This window comes from Solanum dulcamara, chromosome 12, assembly GCF_947179165.1.
Source record: "Solanum dulcamara chromosome 12, daSolDulc1.2, whole genome shotgun sequence".
Classification (NCBI taxonomy): domain Eukaryota; kingdom Viridiplantae; phylum Streptophyta; class Magnoliopsida; order Solanales; family Solanaceae; genus Solanum; species Solanum dulcamara.
In genome coordinates this window covers 11789600-11809115 of record NC_077248.1, presented here as the reverse complement: position 1 = coordinate 11809115, position 19516 = coordinate 11789600, and positions in this window count along the sequence as shown.

Below are 19516 nucleotides of genomic sequence, written 5' to 3'. Positions count from 1 at the left end.
CACCTGAGCAAAAAGGCAAGGTCATCTGGGCATGAGCATGAGCAGAGGCAAAGCAAGGGCAACAAGTCCTTCTTCCAGAAGAGGCCTTCCACCTATGCCTCATCTACCGCCAGCGCACCGATGCTGCAGGACAGGTATGATCAGCAGGGACAAAGTCGCCCGAATTTTAGACCCCAGGTTTCTTAATCCCCGGCCAGTGTGAGTCAGGGTTCGAAGGGAAAGCCACCATGCGGCAAGTATGGTAGGCTCCACTTGGGAGAATGCAGAGCAGGAAGGGTTGGTTGCTATAAATGCGGCCAAATGGGCCATCTTCTGAGGGAGTGTCCAACATGGGGGAATAGGGCCCAGTCCTCTGCCATCGCACCACCAGCTAGAGGAAATCAGAGGGGCGCTACTCCAGGTACGAGTGGAGGTACAAACCGCCTATATGCCATAGGTAGTCGCCAAGATCAGGAGAACTCTCCAAACGTCGTGACGGGTATGATTCGAGTCTCTTCCTTTGATTGTTATGTATTGATGGATCCAGGTGCCACCTTATCTTTTGTAACTCCCTATGTGTCTAGTAAGTTCAATAAAATCCCTGAACGTCTTCTTGAGCCCTTTTGTGTGGCCACTCCTGTCGGTGATTCTGTCTTAGCTGAGAGAGTCTATAGAGATTGCACTGTGTCAATTCATCATAGGGACACCTTGGCTGACTTGGTTGAGTTAGACATGGTTGATTTCGACGTGATCCTTGGTATGGACTGGCTTTATGTCTGCTATGCCTCTATTGATTGTAGAACTCAAATTGTCACATTCAGATTCCCGAATGAGGCTGTCATAGAATGGAGGGGTAGTCCTATTGCGCCTAAGGGTAAGTTTATTTCATACCTTAGGGCCAGGGAGCTAATCTCAAAAGGGTGTATCTATCACCTTGTCCGAGTGAAAGATGACAGCATTGGGTCTCCATCCCTTGAGTCGGTTCCGATTGTCAACGAGTTTCCGAATGTCTTTCCTGAAGATCTGCCTAGAGTCCCTCCTGATAGGGAGATCGACTTCAGAATTGATGTTCTTCCTGATACCCAGCCTATCTCAATTCCCCCATATAGAATGGCTCCGGCCGAGTTGAAGGAGTTGAAGGAGCAGCTGAAGGACTTATTAGATAAGGGATTCATTAGGTCGAGTGTCTCGCCATGGGGTGCTCCGGTCCTATTTGTGCGGAAGAAGGATGGGTCCCTTAGAATGTGTATCGACTACAGGCAGTTGAATAAAGTCACTGTGAAGAAAAAATACCCTCTCCCTAGAATAGATGACTTATTCGACCAACTTTAAGGTGCCACTTGTTTCTCAAAGATAGACTTGATATCCGGCTACCACCAGTTGAAGGTGAGAGAATGCGATGTTTTGAAGACTGTTTTCCGGACTCGTTATGGCCACTTTGAATTTTTGGTCATGTCTTTTGGGTTGACTAATGCTCACGCCGCTTTTATGGATCTTATGAACCGAGTATTCAAACCGTACCTTGATATGTTTGTGATTGTATTCATAGATGATATTCTAGTTTACTCCAAGAATGAAGAAGAGCACGCCTATCATCTTAGAGTCGTTCTACAAACTTTGAGGGACCAGGTATTGTATGCAAAGTTCTCTAAATGTGAATTTTGGCTTGCCTCAGTGGCCTTCTTAGGCCACATTGTATCTGGAGATGGTATTCAGGTGGATGCTCAGAAAATAGAAGCTGTGAAGAATTGGCCTAGACCCACATCCCCAACAGAGATAAAGAGCTTTCTGGGCTTGGCCGGGTACTATCGAAGGTTTGTAGAGGGATTCTCATCCATATCATCACCATTGACTAAGCTGACCAAAAAGAAGGCTAAGTTCCAATGGTCTGATGCTTGTGAGGAGAGTTTCCAGAAATTGAAGACCAAGCTAACCACTGCTCCTGTTCTAACCTTGCCCGATGGAACAGAAGGTTTTGTGATTTATTGTGATGCCTCCAGAATTGGTTTGGGTTGTGTGTTGATGCAAAGGGGGAAGGTGATAGCCTATGCTTCAGGACAGCTTAAGCTTCATGAGAGGAATTACCCAACTCATGACCTTGAGCTGGCAGCTGTGGTGTTTGCACTTAAAATCTGGCGCCACTACCTGTATGGAGTGCATATCGATGTATTCACCGATCACAAGAGCTTGCAATACGTCTTTATCCAGAAGGAACTCAACCTTAGGCAAAGGAGATGGCTTGAGCTACTCAAGGACTATGATATGAGCATCCTCTACCATCCAGGTAAAGCTAATGTTGTTGCTGATGCTCTTAGTAGGTTGTCCATGGGTAGCACTAGCCACGTGGAGGAAGGAAGGAGGGAATTGGCGAAAGAGGTACACAGATTAGCCCAATTGGGAGTTCATCTGGAAGAGAATAATGAAGGCGGAGTTACCATTCAGGATGGGTCTACGTCCTCACTTATGGCAGAGGTGAAGGAGAAGCAAGACCAAGATCCCGTCCTTCTCCAATTGAAGGGAGGCATTCACAAACAAGAGGTAATGGTTTTTACCCAAGAGGGAGATGGTGTGTTACGGTACCAAAATAGATTGTGCGTGCCGGATGTTGATGAGGTTTGAGAGAGGATTATGGCCGAAGTGCATAGTTCTAGATACTTTATTCATCTGGGTTCCACGAAAATGTACAATGACTTGAGGGAGATCTACTGGTGGAGCGGGATGAAGAAGGATATTGCGGAATTTGTTTCCAAATGCCTGAATTGTCAACAAGTGAAGGTTGAGCATCAGAGACCATGTGGTCTAGCCCAAAACATAGAAATTCTAGAATGGAAGTGGGAGATGATCAACATGGACTTTATTACAGGCTTGCCGAAGTCTCGAAAGCAACATGATTCCATTTGGGTAATTGTGAATAGAATGACAAAATTAGCTCACTTCTTGGCGGTTAAGACTACTGACACCGCAGAAGATTATGCGAAGTTGTACATACAGGAGATCGTTAGATTGCATGGGGTCCCTTTGTCTATCATCTCAGACAGAGGAGCCCAATTCACTTCCCAATTTTGGAAATCCTTTCAGAAGGGATTAGGTTCGAGGGTGAACTTGAGTACAACATTCCATCCCCAGACAGATGGCCAAGCAGAGCGTACAATTCAGACGTTGGAAGATATGTTGAGGGCGTGTGTGCTTGACTTCAAGGGAAATTAGGATGATCACATGCCTCTCATAGAGTTTGCGTATAACAATAGCTACCATGCAAGCATTCAAATGGCTCCTTATGAAGCCTTGTATGGGAGGAGGTGTAGATCGCCCATTGGGTGGTTTGAAGTTGGTGAAGCCGAGTTGATTGGGCCTGACCTCGTCCATCAAGCCATGGAGAAGGTACGAGTTATCCGAGAGAGGCTAAAGACAACCCTAAGTCGCCAAAAATCGTACACCAATGTGAGGAGGAGAGACTTAGAGTTTGAGGTGGATGATTGGGTGTATTTGAAAGTGTCACCCATGAAGGGGGTCATGAGGTTTGGAAAGAAGGGGAAACTTAGTCCTTGATATATTGGTCCATACCAAATTTTGAGATGGATCGGGAGTGTTGCTTATGAGTTGGACTTACCCTCAGAGCTAGCTTCTATTCGTCCGGTGTTCCACGTTTCAATGTTGAAAAAGTGCTTGGGCGATCCCTCATTGGTAGTCCCCATTGACAGTGTTGGAATTAAGGATAGCTTGTCTTATGAAAAGGTCCCAGTCCAAATTCTTGATCGCCAAATCCGCAAATTGAGAAACAAAGAAGTCGCCTCAGTCAAAGTTCTGTGGAGAAACCAATTTGTTGAGGAAGCCACATGGAAAGCAGAGGAAGCCATGAGATCTAAATATCCACATCTATTCGTGCCTACCGAGGAGAATATTAAAGGTAATGACCATTTCCTTGACTCAAATTCATTTGTGCCTTTTTAAGTTTTCATTGATATTTGATTGAGAATTTGATTGATTGAATGATTGAATTTTGATTGTGATTTGTACCCCGAGTCTATTCTTGGTTGCTCGTCATTCGAGGATGAATGATCCCAAGGGGGAGATAATGTAACACCCCTCAAAATTGTTCCTAAGATTCGGGCCTTCTATGTATACGTGTGGGGCCCATCGTATTTATTTCGAAGTACGTGCTTGAGTTAAGATGAGTCCCTAAGGAGTTTAATTGCGTTGGAGGTGATGTGGGGTCATTGAGGACCCCTAGGACCGAGCTAAGTCCAACAGATCCGTCGTGGCTAAGTTTAGGACGAGTTTATGTAAGGGTCGACTTTCAATGACCCTATCTTTTGAAAGACGTCAATATGGGTGGCCCACGACCTATCAAATTAAAGGTCGCCGAGTCTTCTTTCCAACGCCACCAAGAACGTAAATTTTGGAGTTCGGAGTCAAAAGATATGACGATTCGAAGATGAACTAGCACGACAGGAAGTCCATTTTTGGCCTAGGTTGCAACTACTGGGGAAATGGCCTTGGCGCTGTAAGGGAACGACGCACCACTATCGCGCTAGAAACATGACTCAGTAGTTTAGTCCCTGGCGCGACGCGCCATTGAAAGTTGTGCAGGGTTTTTCAGGCCAAATTCCCAGAATTCAGAACAATGGGCTTGGCGCTGTAAGGGCGCGACGCGCCACTATCGCGCCAGAAACATGCCTCAGTAGTTTGGTCCCTGGCGCGACGCGCCACTAAAAGTTGTGCAGGTTTTAGGCGTAATTGGCCTTGGCGCTGTAAGGGCGCGACGCGCCACTATCACACCAAGAGCGTTTTAGCCTATTTTCAGAACATTTTGAGGAGGGGCAATTTGGGAACTTACCCAATTATATATATGTAGCCCTTGGCCTTCTGGGAACTCATTTGGCAGCCCTCACTCTCTCTATAAAAAGCCCTAAGAGCTCCTCTCCCTTCTCTCTACTCTTCTTCTCCATTTCCAACAAAGGAGTCCAAGAAGCTTCAAGATTAGAGTCCTCCATTAAAGACCCAACCTCAAGGTTTTCTTCAAGTCTTCACTAAGGTATGTAAGTCTAACCAAAACATGGGTTGAGTCCACCCATGTGCCCTATTCTTGTTTTGAGGTTAGATCCATCTTATTTAATTATTGATATGTTAATGTTGTTGAGCTAAGAGGCTCCTAAAATGAGCCCTTATATGAGTATGAGATGACGAAGAAATGAGTTGATAAATATGTTTGTTGGTCTTATTAATTATGTAGATTTGATAGAGTATACTATCTTCTTAAGCATGTTGCCTATTATAAGAGTGTCGATTTGAAGTCTTGAAGATGTGATGAGTCATAAAGATTTTTTCTCAAATGGATGGAGGTAATGATTGATTTTATATCTAGATGATATGTATATGTGCATTTAAAGCTTTCTTGAAGATATGATTGAGATTGAGCATTGAGATTGAGATTTGATTGTGACAGAGTTGATGAGTCGACAAGGTTGTAATGAGACTTGTTGATATGAGTTGATTGAGTTGAGTTGATGGAGTTTTATGAGCATTGAGTCTTGAGAGGAGTATTGAGCACCGAATTGGGCAAGAGTATAGTCCATACTCGAACCCAATACCTGTGTTGCCAAACGTAGGGGGGATTGAACCGTTAAAGTCGGATGATTCCCCGTCCTGACATTATAGGACCTGGTTGGATTGGATCCATGAGTGTTCGTCGTTCATGCCCTGGCAAGGTATGAACGGGCGTGGCAACGACGTCGTTTCGTTGTACCTTCACTGGCTCATAAGTGTTGGTTGTCGGTTAAGAGAAACTCCCAAATAAGTTTTGATAGCACTCTGAGTCAAATTGAGTTGAAATGTATATGATTGGTCCAGTCTAAATCATACTCTATTTAGACTTAGGACATTTGATTGAGTTGTCATTCCTTTTTAGTCGAGCTCCCGAGTTGGTTGATTTATTCTTCCTTGATGTTCGTTGTATTCGGCCATTTTACATACTCGTACATTCCATGTACTGACGCCATTTGGCCTGCATCATTTCATGATGCAGAGACAGGTACTAGAGATTATCAACCGACGCTCCGTTGAAGATCCACTTACACTTCCAGCCAGTCGGTAGTCCTCCTAGTTCTCGGAGGATATTGGGCCTTCCTGTACAGTTTTTGATTGACTTTTTTTTAGATTGTCGGTAGCCATGGGCTTATCATTGGCACCTTTTAGACTTGAATAGAGGCTTCATAGACTGAGATGTGAGGAGGTCGAGCGGTCATCTTGAGGATTCCTATTTTGATTATCATCTTGATTGTAAATGTTTGGCCTTCGGCCCTTATGATATGAGAAGCATTTCTTAAATTGAGTTTTCTGCTAATAGAATGTGCTTGAATGAATGAGTGATTGTACGAAGTGGTTCGCTCGGAGGTCAGAGATGGCCTTCGAGTGCCAGTTACGTCTACGGTACCCTCCCGGGGCGTGACAAATATGGTATTAGAGCACAGAGTTCAAGTGTCCTAGGGAGTCTATGAAGCCGTGTCTAATAGAGTCTTGCTTATGGGTGTGTTGTGCACCACACTTATGAGTAGGAGGCTATAGGACATTAGGAATTGTTTCACTTCTTTCATACTCTGAATTCGTGCAATGGAGTTGAACTCCATGAAACTTCCTTTCTAATTCGTGCGTTCATACATTACAGATAATGCCTCCTAAATGTACCATTAGCCAGAGGAATGTTGATAATGCAGGGATGCCACAGTCAGAGGCACGCCCAGCAAGGGCTAGAGGCCGGCCCGCGAGACATGTAGAGGCACCTCAAGTGCCATTTACTCCACCTTCACCCACATCAGAAGCTGAATTTCGAGGGGCAATTGCCATGCTCACTCAACTAATGGCCGCCCAAAGCGGCAATCAAAGTTCGCCGACTCTCAGCTCTAGTTCCCAGGAGCCATCTGCTGCCACTAGGATTAGAGACTTTCTGAGGATGAACCCACCGGCATTTACGGGTTCTAAGGTTGATGAAGATCCCCAGAATTTCATTGATGAAATGTGGAAGATTCTAAAAGCTATGCACGTTACAGAAATCGAGGGGGTCGAGTTGGTGTCTTATCAACTCAAAGATGTGGCAAACATTTGGTATAACTAATGGGAGCAGAGTAGGGGTGAAGATGCTGAACCTGCTAGATGGGATGAATTCGAGGGAGTTTTTCTTGACCACTTCTTTCCCCGAGAATTGAGGGAAGCGAAGGTGAAGGAATTTGTTAATCTGAAGCAGGAAGGTATGTCGGTTAAGGATAATGGCCTAAGGTTCATCCAGCTGTCCAGGTATGCTCCAGAAATGATTCCTGATGTGAGGTCAAAGATGAGGAAATTCGTCTCTGGATTAGGGAGGCATATGAAGAAAGAATGCAAGGCAGCATTGTTGATCTCGGATATAGACCTTTCCAGATTAATGGTGTATGCTCAACACGTAGAGGAGGAGAAGAGGAAATACAGAGAAGAGCACCTGAGCAAAAAGGCAAGGTCATCTGGGCATGAGCATGAGCAGAGGCAAAGCAAGGGCAACAAGTCCTTCTTCCAGAAGAGGCCTTCCACCTATGCCTCATCTACCGCCAGCGCACCGATGCCGCAGGACAGGTATGATCGGCAGGGACAAAGCCGCCAGAATTTTAGACCCCAGGTTTCTTAATCCCCGGCCAGTGTGAGTCAGGGTTCGAAGGGAAAGCCACCATGCGGCAAGTGTGGTAGGCTCCACTTGGGAGAATGCAGAGCAGGAAGGGTTGGTTGCTATAAATGCGGCCAAATGGGCCATCTTCTGAGGGAGTGTCCAATATGGGGGAATAGGGCCCAGTCTTCTGCCATCGCACCACCAGCTAGAGGAAATCAGAGGGGCGCTACTCCAGGTACGAGTGGAGGTACAAACCGCCTATATGCCATAGGTAGTCGCCAAGATCAGGAGAACTCTCCAAACGTCGTGACGGGTATGATTCGAGTCTCTTCCTTTGATTGTTATGTATTGATGGATCCAGGTGCCACCTTATCTTTTGTAACTCCCTATGTGTCTAGTAAGTTCAATAAAATCCCTGAACGTCTTCTTGAGCCCTTTTGTGTGGCCACTCCTGTCGGTGATTCTGTCTTAGATGAGAGAGTCTATAGAGATTGCACTGTGTCAATTCATCATAGGGACACCTTGGCTGACTTGGTTGAGTTAGACATGGTTGATTTCGACGTGATCCTTGGTATGGACTGGCTTTATGTCTGCTATGCCTCTATTGATTGTAGAACTCAAATTGTCACATTCAGATTCCCGAATGAGGCTGTCATAGAATGGAGGGGTAGTCCTATTGCGCCTAAGGGTAAGTTTATTTCATACCTTAGGGCCAGGGAGCTAATCTCAAAAGGGTGTATCTATAACCTTGTCCAAGTGAAAGATGACAGCATTGGGTCTCCATCCCTTGAGTCGGTTCCGATTGTCAACGAGTTTCCGGATGTCTTTCCTGAAGATCTGCCTAGAGTCCCTCCTGATAGGGAGATCGACTTCGGAATTGATGTTCTTCCTGATACCCAGCCTATCTCAATTCCCCCATATAGAATGGCTCCGGCCGAGTTGAAGGAGTTGAAAGAGCAGCTGAAGGACTTGTTAGATAAGGGATTCATTAGGCCGAGTGTCTCGCCATGGGGTGCTCCGATCCTATTTGTGCGGAAGAAAGATGGGTCCCTTAGAATGTGTATCGACTACAGGCAGTTGAATAAAGTCACTGTGAAGAACAAATACCCTCTCCCTAGAATAGATGACTTATTCGACAACCTTTAAGGTGCCACTTGTTTCTCAAAGATAGACTTGATATCCGGCTACCACCAGTTGAAGGTGAGAGAATGCGATGTTCCGAAGACTGCTTTCCGGGCTCGTTATGGCCACTTTGAATTTTTGGTCATGTCTTTTGGGTTGACTAATGCTCCCGCCGCTTTTATGGATCTTATGAACTGAGTATTCAAACCGTACCTTGATATGTTTGTGATTGTATTCTTAGATGATATTCTGGTTTACTCCAAGAATGAAGAAGAGCACGCCTATCATCTTAGAGTCGTTCTACAAACTTTGAGGGACCAGGTATTGTATGCAAAGTTCTCTAAATGTGAATTTTGGCTTGCCTCGGTGGCCTTCTTAGGCCACATTGTATCTGGAGATGGTATTCAGGTGGATGCTCAGAAAATAGAAGCTGTAAAGAATTGGCCTAGACCCACATCCCCAACAGAGATAAGGAGCTTTCTGGGCTTGGCCGGGTACTATCGAAGGTTTGTAGAGGGATTCTCATCCATATCATCACCATTGACTAAGCTGACCCAAAAGAAGGCTAAGTTCTAATGGTCTGATGCTTGTGAGGAGAGTTTCCAGAAATTGAAGACCAAGCTAACCACTGCTCCTGTTCTAACCTTGCCCGATGGAACAGAAGGTTTTGTGATTTATTGTGATGCCTCCAGAATTGGTTTGGGTTGTGTGTTGATGCAAAGGGGGAAGGTGATAGCCTATGCTTCAAGACAGCTTAAGCTTCATGAGAGGAATTACCCAACTTATGACCTTGAGCTGGCAGCTGTGGTGTTTGCACTTAAAATCTGGCGCCACTACCTGTATGGAGTGCATATCGATGTATTCACCGATCACAAGAGCTTGCAATATGTCTTTATCCAGAAGGAACTCAACCTTAGGCAAAGGAGATGACTTGAGCTACTCAAGGACTATGATATGAGCATCCTCTACCATCCAGGTAAAGCTAATGTTGTTGCTGATGCTCTTAGCAGGTTGTCCATGGGTAGCACTAGCCACGTGGAGGAAGGAATGAGGGAATTGGCGAAGGAGGTACACAGATTAGCCCGATTGGGAGTTTATCTGGAAGAGAATAATGAAGGCGGAGTTACCATTCAAGATGGGTCTACGTCCTCACTTGTGGCAGATGTGAAGGAGAAGCAAGACCAAGATCATGTCCTTCTCCAATTGAAGGGAGGCGTTCACAAACAAGAGGTAATGGTTTTTACCCAAGGGGGAGATGGTGTGTTACGGTACCAAAATAGATTGTGCGTGCTGGATGTTGATGAGGTTTGTTGGTAGCCATGGGCTTGTCATTGTCACCTTTTAGACTTGAATAGAGGCTTCATAGACTGAGATGTGAGGAGGTCGAGCGGTCATCTTGAGGATTCCTATTTTGATTATCGTCTTGATTGTAAATGTTTGGCCTTCAGCCCTTATGATATGAGAAGCATTTCTTAAATTGAGTTTTCTGCTAATAGAATGTGCTTGAATGAATGAGTGATTGTACCAAGTGGTTCGCTCGGAGGTCAGAGATGGCCTTCGGGTGCTGGTTACGTGTAGGGTACCCTCCCAGGGCATGACAGGTGTAGACTCGGATCGCGACAAATTTGATATCAGAGCACTAGGTTCAAGTGTCCTAGGGTGTCTAAAAAGCCGCATCTAGTAAAGTTCTTTTTATGGGTGTGAAGTGCGCCAGACTTATAAGGAGGAGGCAACGAGATGTTTTGGAAATACTTTACTTTCTTTCATACTCTTGATCTTGCAACAGAGCTATCTTCTAAGAAACATATGTGGATTCGTGTGGTTCTCCAACACCTCTAACTATTCCTTATCTTCGAGGCGATATAAATAGTAAGGCTCGATTCCTATCAATTAATGGTTCTTAGATAGAACAATCAGCATTTTAAAGACAACATAAGGGGATTGAAATGAGCCCATTAATGTGTTTTAAACCTTCAATTCAAAATCATACGCTCTTATGTATGTGAATCGTGTTGTTGAGCCAAAATATGATATGTATTCAGATTCTTCTATAATTATTTGTTACATAGAACGTACATGAAAGGAGAAAGCATGTGTCCAGATCCCTGGATAGTATTGGTACTCGAAAAATAATGTGATATGAGATCTCATTATTTATTAGTAGAATGACCAAATATTAGGAGTGTGAATATAGAATTGTAGTAGGCAGAAAGTAGGGATAGTGAAATATCAAACTGTAGCTTATTTTTATAAAGAGGGAGAAGTTATGTCACCATTATGTTAGAATTGAGGTTTTAAGTCTTCAGGTGGTAACTACTAAGGGGTAGTAAGTTAAAATAGTTTGCGTGGTAGAAGGTAGAGAAGAGGTCAGTGGTTAGGGATTGATAGATCTAGATGTTGCTTTGTGATTTTAAAAAGCAACCGATTAATGCTTGTAGAGCTATGGATATAGTTTAGATGTATGAATAGATAAGTAGTAGTGATATGGAAAAGAAGGATATATTAATATATTATAATTAGATAAATGGTAAGATTAAGATCGATTGTCATTCGTATGAGGTTTAGGTGGACTAGTGTTCCTCAAGTTTTATCTAGTAGTTGCTAAGATAGAATAGTATGTGAAATTGGATTGTTATGCATGCTTGGTTCTAGACACTAAGTTTGAAATGTGAATGATCACCAAGGTGAAAATAAATGATAGTTTTGGATTAGTGATGCTAGTTTTATGAATTAATCTAGCAGGCTTAAAATAGTGTATGTAAGAATTTAAGTTTATTAACTTTCAACAAGTGTCATGGTGCAAGTATTATATAGATGTGATCTGTAGGTGAGACAATGAGTGGTGACTAAGTCATTGGATAAAGGAGATCCTTAAGCATTAGGAGGGTATAAATTAACCAAGGTAATATATGGTTGCATGATATTCTAAGATTATTAATTGTTATGTGTTCCTAAAAAGTATGTTTGAGTAGTTAGGTGTGAAGAAAGCTAAGTATATTATGTCTTATTGGGTGTTTTTAAGAGTTGAATCAAGGATTTAGAGATAGACGATATTGCATCTTTTGGTGAAGCTTTATTCTTTATTGATTTAGAGGGATATGAACTTAGAGGTGTGATGTTAGTAGAATAACAAGAAATATTAGATTATGAGTTGTTATGGGAAATGGTTATGTTTGCTAGTAAGAGTTTATGTTATATGATGATGATTATAAAAGTTAGAAGAAGTAAGGGTTGTATTTCTTAAAAGAATATCCTATAATGAGGCTAGTATCTTCCAAATATAGTTTGTCCGGGTAAGTTAAGTGTTCATGTGTATATTATCGCTGAGTTTAGATGATATGGAATAAGCCCACAAACTTGGAATGCCATCATTGATCTAAGGGGGAGATGATAGGGAGGAGAACTAAATTAGGTCTTATGAATCAAATTGTGATGCATTTCAAAAAAAAGTTATGATAAGACAATAATTCATTTATATTCTAGAGTATTCCTCATATCTCAGTCATTATGATACTCTACTCATCTCCTGCATGTTAGCATCGTTTCATGACTCATAATCATGTACCTCATACAAATTCACGTCCATGCTTAGATTCTAGAATAGAAAACAATAGCTTCAAAATAATGACGCCTATATTACTCCACTAATTTATGACTTATAGCTCTATGATATGCAACTCACGATGTATGCACCCATGATTTCTCAACATGTTCAGTCCTTTGTACTTATGATACATTCTTGGTGATAAGTGAAATCATAATAAGTTATGTATGTTTTCAGACAAGATTTCTTAAACAATTTGTGCCTATGAATTCGCTGTTCTAAATCTTACTTACGTTCACTCATGAAAGTGATGGATAGTTATGACATGTTCTACGATTAGAATGTCTCTCTATGTATGCTTTATGCTTCAAGTACATGACGTACTCGTGTGTATTACACTTTTACCTTGAGACCCTCATTATGAGTGTCAAAGTCATGATAAGTATAAGCTATGATTTTATATTATCTCTCTTATTTCAGATCCTCATATTCTAGTCTTTCAGTGATTCTTCCTATGTTATGATAGTGGTGTTGATAGCAGCTAAATAATAGTTTTAGATGAGAAGATAGTTGTCCCTTATTGGGAATATCAGGGTATGCCTATTCTACTTAAGGTTATAAAAGTAGAGGGAGATCAATGATCTATTATATTAAATTAAAAGAAACTTCTTGGTATGTCTTTTGGTATAGTCCTTGAAAATTTTAGCTTGTAAAGACGTTAAGAAAGTAAAATACTATTAGATGGGTTGGTTACCTTGAAGTCCCTAAATTGGTTATAGTGATAGGATTGATTATTATGTTGATAACATATGGATGAATACATTATGCACTTGAAGCTTCTTGATTTGAACGCGAGGTTAGTTGAATAAGGTGGTAAGAAAAAATGGTATTCTTGATATGAAATTCCCTACAAAAATATAAGATTAGTACATTCATCTTACGTGTAGCACCTTGTGACTCTGAGTTAGGCTGGAATATGGTGAGAACATGTAGTTAGACTCATACTTGAGTAGAAGTAATCATATCTTGAGGCACAGTAGAACTATTCATACCTCATGCCCATCGTACCCACATCTCATGTCAAAAAGCTTCAGATGGTGTGTGGTCGTCCATGTTCAAATATGTATCATTTATACTTTATGAAACTATTTTGGTGTCTCGCATGAATTATGCTTGTGATTCCTTCCTCCAAAATGTTAAAAGTGTTCCCTTTTCAAGTCTTACTGATGCCAATGGAAACCAAGTTCATGATCTTGTTTAAGTCTTTCATGCCTAAGCTAATTTTTGTTCTCTTAGCTCATGCATTTATATTTTTTTAATGATTGCTAGACCTTTATAGTTAGTGCAATTAAGTTTATGCTATTATATATAGCACAAGTGTCATGATCTAACCCCGTAGGCCGCGACTGGGGTCCGACCTGAATCCCCGTATACATACCTATGCGCTGTAGTCAAATCGAGCTATGCATAAAGTGATACTACTTATAAAATCCCAATGAGTTAAAACCTTTTTTTGTATACGTGTGGCCCCTTCCACTCGAACCATATCATGAAAGGGAACGCAAGCCGACAAGGCTGCTGTAACATAAAAACATTTACAACATGTCGTATAGGCACAATCTAAATGAACTCACAAACAACCCATATACACATGTCTACAGAACTCTAAGAATAGTAACAGCAATATATGACGGGACAGGGCCCCCGCCGTACCCCTGAATATACAAATATATACATAGAAGGTCTAATACCCAAAGGCTTGGCTCTGATTCAATGGAGCTTCCCCCAAATTTGTCAAGTGGAACCCTAAGCTGGTGGATCCCCAAAGCGTGCGTCTACACCTGCGGACATGAAATGCAGCCCTCCGAAGAAAGGGGGGTCAGTACGATATATGTACTGAGTATATAAAGCATAACAACACATAACTGAGATAACAACTGAAATAGGGATGCAGGAAATAAGTATGACAGTTAAGAGTTCACTATACCTGCATCCTATGAAAAGAGGGCAAGTATAGCACCCTAACATATCTCTCCTGGCCCACTGTGGGACTCGGTGTTACCAGACTAACATATACGGCATCACACCATCATATATGACACCATTTCATACCTTACCAGTACATTACTATGTTTTCATGTGTATGCTTGTCTATTATATCCTGCCTTTTAATGAGGGACTCGATAAAGGGAGTAGTGCACATCCATATCGTACCGTTACCCTTTCATACCATCATTACTTATCATACCGTACCCGACCCATTATGGGTCTTGGTGTTATAATCATATCATCATATACTGTATCCGGCCCACTAGGGGACTCGGTGTCATAATCATCATATGCCATACCTGACCCTTTATGGGACTCGGTGTCATTATCATATACCGTACCCGACCTTTATGGGACTCACTGTCATTATCATCCACGCACAAGTGGATCATTATCTGAAACTTAATAAGGTATTCATATAGACTATCATTCGTGGATCAGGATAATAATCATCGCAGGTTCCCTTTGAGTGCCCTTAGGGCTACATTAAGTGAAGTCTCAGGAGTTGTAGACACATTTTAGGGTAATGCCAACCGACTTATGGAAATCAGGGACATCTATCATCACAGAGTCCCTAGGAATGAGAGCTTATATCCCCACTACTAATCAATATATAGACGGTTCAGGGAAGGTATCTCAACTACAACGAGAGTTTTCCTGCCAATGAGTGAATAGGAGACATATAGCGTATTCAGAACATGGGAATAGGAGCTTCAGTATCAAGAAGTGAATAAGAGTTATAGTTCTTGTTTCATGTGTGTCCAATTACTATCTCACGTATAGAAGGTTCGAGGGTGATAACTCAGCTACCTTAAGAGCCTTAGCATTAAGGAGTGAACTCGAATCATGAGTTATACTCGGAACTTACAACTGGAACTACCTCTACACTCATATCATATCTCATTTCATTTACAGTTAAGACATCCCAAAAGAAAGAAGCAATAGACTCTACATATATTACCTTTTATCATATAGAAGCCTAAAAGGGCAATAACTCAACTATTTCAGGAGTTCTACCATCAAAAAGTGGATGAGAACTATGAACTATACTCAAAGCTTTATGAATGGAAATATCCCCATGTTTCATATATAAACCATTTATAACTTATATCTAAGACATGCCAAAAGAAAGAAGAATAGCCTTACATACCTCTTACGGACTTCCCTTAATCATCCACGTCATCGTCCTCCAAACATATTTAACATGGAAGCAATGCAAGTATCAACAACCTTATACTTTTTATCGTCTTAGATTACCTACGAGTATTCATAGAACTCGTTTCCTCGCTTGCCTTCTCGACTAGTTCCTTAACTAGTTAAAGAGTTAGCAAAAATCGGGCAGCATCTCCCCTATAATGTGCCCTATCCGAATTTCTAATTATACTCCTAATAGATATAGACAACCAAAAAAAATAAACTTCATCATATATATATACAATTCACATCAATCTTATACCACATAAACTCCAAACGACTCGCTCGAAACTACGATAGCAAAATAAGGTTTCTAGTTTCCATTTTGCAAAACCTTTAACCGTACGAAGCAGAGGGGGGGAGGGGTCAAATGGATGCAACCAGAATCTCCCCCACCTCCTTTAGGACACATTTAGGCCCTGAAACACACACCACACAACCAGCAGCAGCCTCCACACACACAATGTCTCATTTTGACTATAATTTAACTACGACGACTTCAATTTTGATCATTTCTATCGTCGAGCATTTACACGACCCTTTTTATACTTACATCAGTATACAAGGTATATAATACATTAAATAAAAACCCCATAAAGTTCAAATTTAAAGAAGAAGCCTTACCTTACCCGAAATTGGCCAAAGCTAGCCAAAATTGCGCCTCGAAACTTCTTTAGTTGCGCTGAAATGGCATGGACTGTTTGCTGTCTGTTTTGGCTGCATCAAGCCATGATTTTATACTTCTAATACCTCCATATAATTGTGGTATACGCTGGATAATTAATTTACGGAGCGAAATCGGAACTTACCTATTTTTTTTCTCCTAGCCTCCACACTTTTCTCTCCAAGTTTAGGGTTTGTTCTTGATTTTTTTTGCTGAAGTTTAATGAATTAAAGCTGAAGTTTAATGGATAATATACATATATAGGTGGTCTTAGGGGATGACATGTGTCATCCCCTAAGGGGGACACGTGTCCATCCCCTATTAGGCCATCGTATCCATGCATTAAAGAAGGGGCTGCCACATGGCAGTGGGGCCCACCTCCCCCAAGAAGGTGGGTCACCTACTTGACCCCAAGCAGGTGGGTCACCTGCTTGCTTGAGTTGCTACTATGTGTCACTCCCTCATTGTCTGCCATGTGTCTTTTTTTTCTATTTCTCATGGATTCGTAATCTCATCTTATTTTAAGAGCCTATGTAATGCATGCTATGCAAGTTTGGTATGTACTCAAATAGCTTAGGTATGTAATACTTCTAAGTTAGTATCTTACGTAGGTAAATCGAGTCCTACGACTCATTACTTGGCCTCCAATTCTTTCTGGATCCTTATGACTCTATGTCCAACCTTCTCTACTATGGGGTATCACATTCTCCCTTCCTTAGAGTCGTTTGATAGTGTCATAGCTTATCCGGTTCGCATGATAATGTCTAAGGAACTTAAAAGACATTCCAAGTTTAAAAATGTGGGATGTAACATCCTTCCCCCCTTTAGAACATTCATCCCCGAATGTTACAGAAAACTTCCCATAAAAGTTCATACAGACTGTAGGGAGATTCCTTTCTATTGAAATAACATACATTTTCATCCAAGTAATTAATATACAAGTTCCAGGAGTGGGGGTTACCTGTAGACATCGGGAATAGGTATGGATACCTGTGTTTCATGTCCTCTTTAGCTTCTCAGGTTATTTTTTCACGATTCTTATTCTACCACAGCACCTTGACAAAAGCTACGTCCCTAGTTCGCAACCTTTTAATCTGCCAATCCAAGATGGCGATAGGTTGTCCCTCGTGGGATCATTCCTTTACTACATGGGCCTCCTCCGTGGGGAATATTATTGAAGGGTTGCCTATTTATTTGCGGAGCATGGACACGTGAACGACTGGATATATTACTTCCAAATTAGATGGTAGGTCCGCTTTATAGGTAATCTTGCCTACCTTACAAATAACTTAATAAGGGCTAATGTATTTTGGTATAAGTGTCCCTCTCTTGCCCATCTCATTATTTCTTTCATTGGTGAGGTTTTCATGAACCCCCAATCTCTAACTTCAACCTTTATTTGTCGATGTCGACTGTCCGCTTATGATTTCTGTTGATCCTGGGCTGTTAATAATTTCTCCCGTAATAGGTTATCCAGCTTCTAATGCTCGATCTGGTTTAAGCTATTTCCCAATTTCTCTCATGCCAATTTATAATACTCTAGGTATATTCTACTGTGCCTTTACTTAGATTTTGTTTTTAGTTCTTTTACCCCACATCATATTGCAATCCTGACATGAGCATGTGTAGGTGTTTAGTCAGTTTCGAAGATGCCTTAGAGTCTCTATACTGGTCTTCATGCAGACCCTACATTGCCTCTTACCCCCTTCGATTGATGTCAGGGCTCACTATGGCTTTTGCCCTCAATACTAACCATATCTCAATAGTTCTGCCTCGAACCATCTTACACTTTTCTTTAATAGAGTTTAAATATGGCGATCACATTGCTATTACCAACTTTTTTTCATCGAGTAGTCACTTGATCTTATTCTTAAGTTTTTTCATTTCCCAATATAGGAGAGATTTCTTATCCTTTTTTTTTGCTACTTGTATACCACAATGTCAATAGCTAGTAACTTTGTGACCAACGTCTTACCCTTTAATCAAGTGTAGCCTGTCTATCCCTTATAATATCCTTAAGTTCTTATTGTACTTCTCTTGTCGTATTCATTCCCTTTGTATGCACCTATTCTTTGATGTCATACTATTCAAGGGTCTTTACTATTAATTCCCTGCACTATCTCAGGTATCATGGCTTATATCCATTCATTGCTGGCTTTTAGATCTTGCTAACCCATCCTAGCACGGGATCTCGCTCAAAGCCACTTCTCCCCTTTAGGGTGTACCCATGACACTATCCATTTGTACTCTACCTTACGCCCTTATTTCAAAATTTCAAATACGTATGATTCTTTCCCAATACATTTGGTATATTGCACCAGGTCTATGCCTCCCTTTATATCATCTATACCCCTGATTGTCCATGTACGACAGCTTAACATAATCGTGAGGTGCTGATCTAGTTTAATCATTGGTACTAAACCCTCAGTTCATAGCTATCTCTCTCCCTCTTTGCCCGATATTTATACTTAATTAATCATGTCTATCTCGAGTGCCTCTTTTCGTAGTCTTTTCATTTCGCCAGCCTATGTCTATCCCTTTTTTTTGTGCCCGAGAAATTTCATATCACTCCTATACCCTTCAGAGAATATTATTTGTACATGATCTCCTTCTTATGATGGGCAAGGCATACCACAACCCCATATCTCATTCTTTTTTTATTTCTAGGACAATTTGGGTAGAGTTTCCTCTATATTTCTTACTATCCCAACACCTGCATGAAGAAAATACCAATAATGCCTCACAGGGCCAACATATATATTCATATCGTATCATATCGTAGCCACACAGGGCACCCAATATCAATGTATATATATTCCGGAAGAAAATTGATAATATACCTGTAACCACATTTGGTGGCGCCTCCTGGCCTCGTCTACTAGACAGGGAGTATATCCGATTTGAAGGGACACTGAATTTGGAAGCTTCGCCATGGCCTCTACTACGACCTGCTAGTGTCTGCAGACTCCGCCCCATAGGAAGCACAACCACATAATAAGAAGGACCGGCAACTGACCCGGTAGGTTGGACTACGCTCCCCGGCCTGCCCCTAGATGGACACTCCCTCATAACATGGCCTTGACGACCGCAAGCAAAACAAGCGCCGGTGGCAAAACAGCTTTCTACAAAATAAAACCTACCACAATGAGAACATTGGGTCAAAGATAGCCTGGATTGATGCGAACCCCTGTTCGGTTATGAGCTTGAAACCCTAGAGCTTTGACCGGCTCCTGAATACATTGTGCTATCAAATCCTCTACCTAGGAACTGTAGAGGTGTACTCCAGGCCGGCTGGGAAGGGTATCTACCATATTGTTGAGGCTGCTCACCT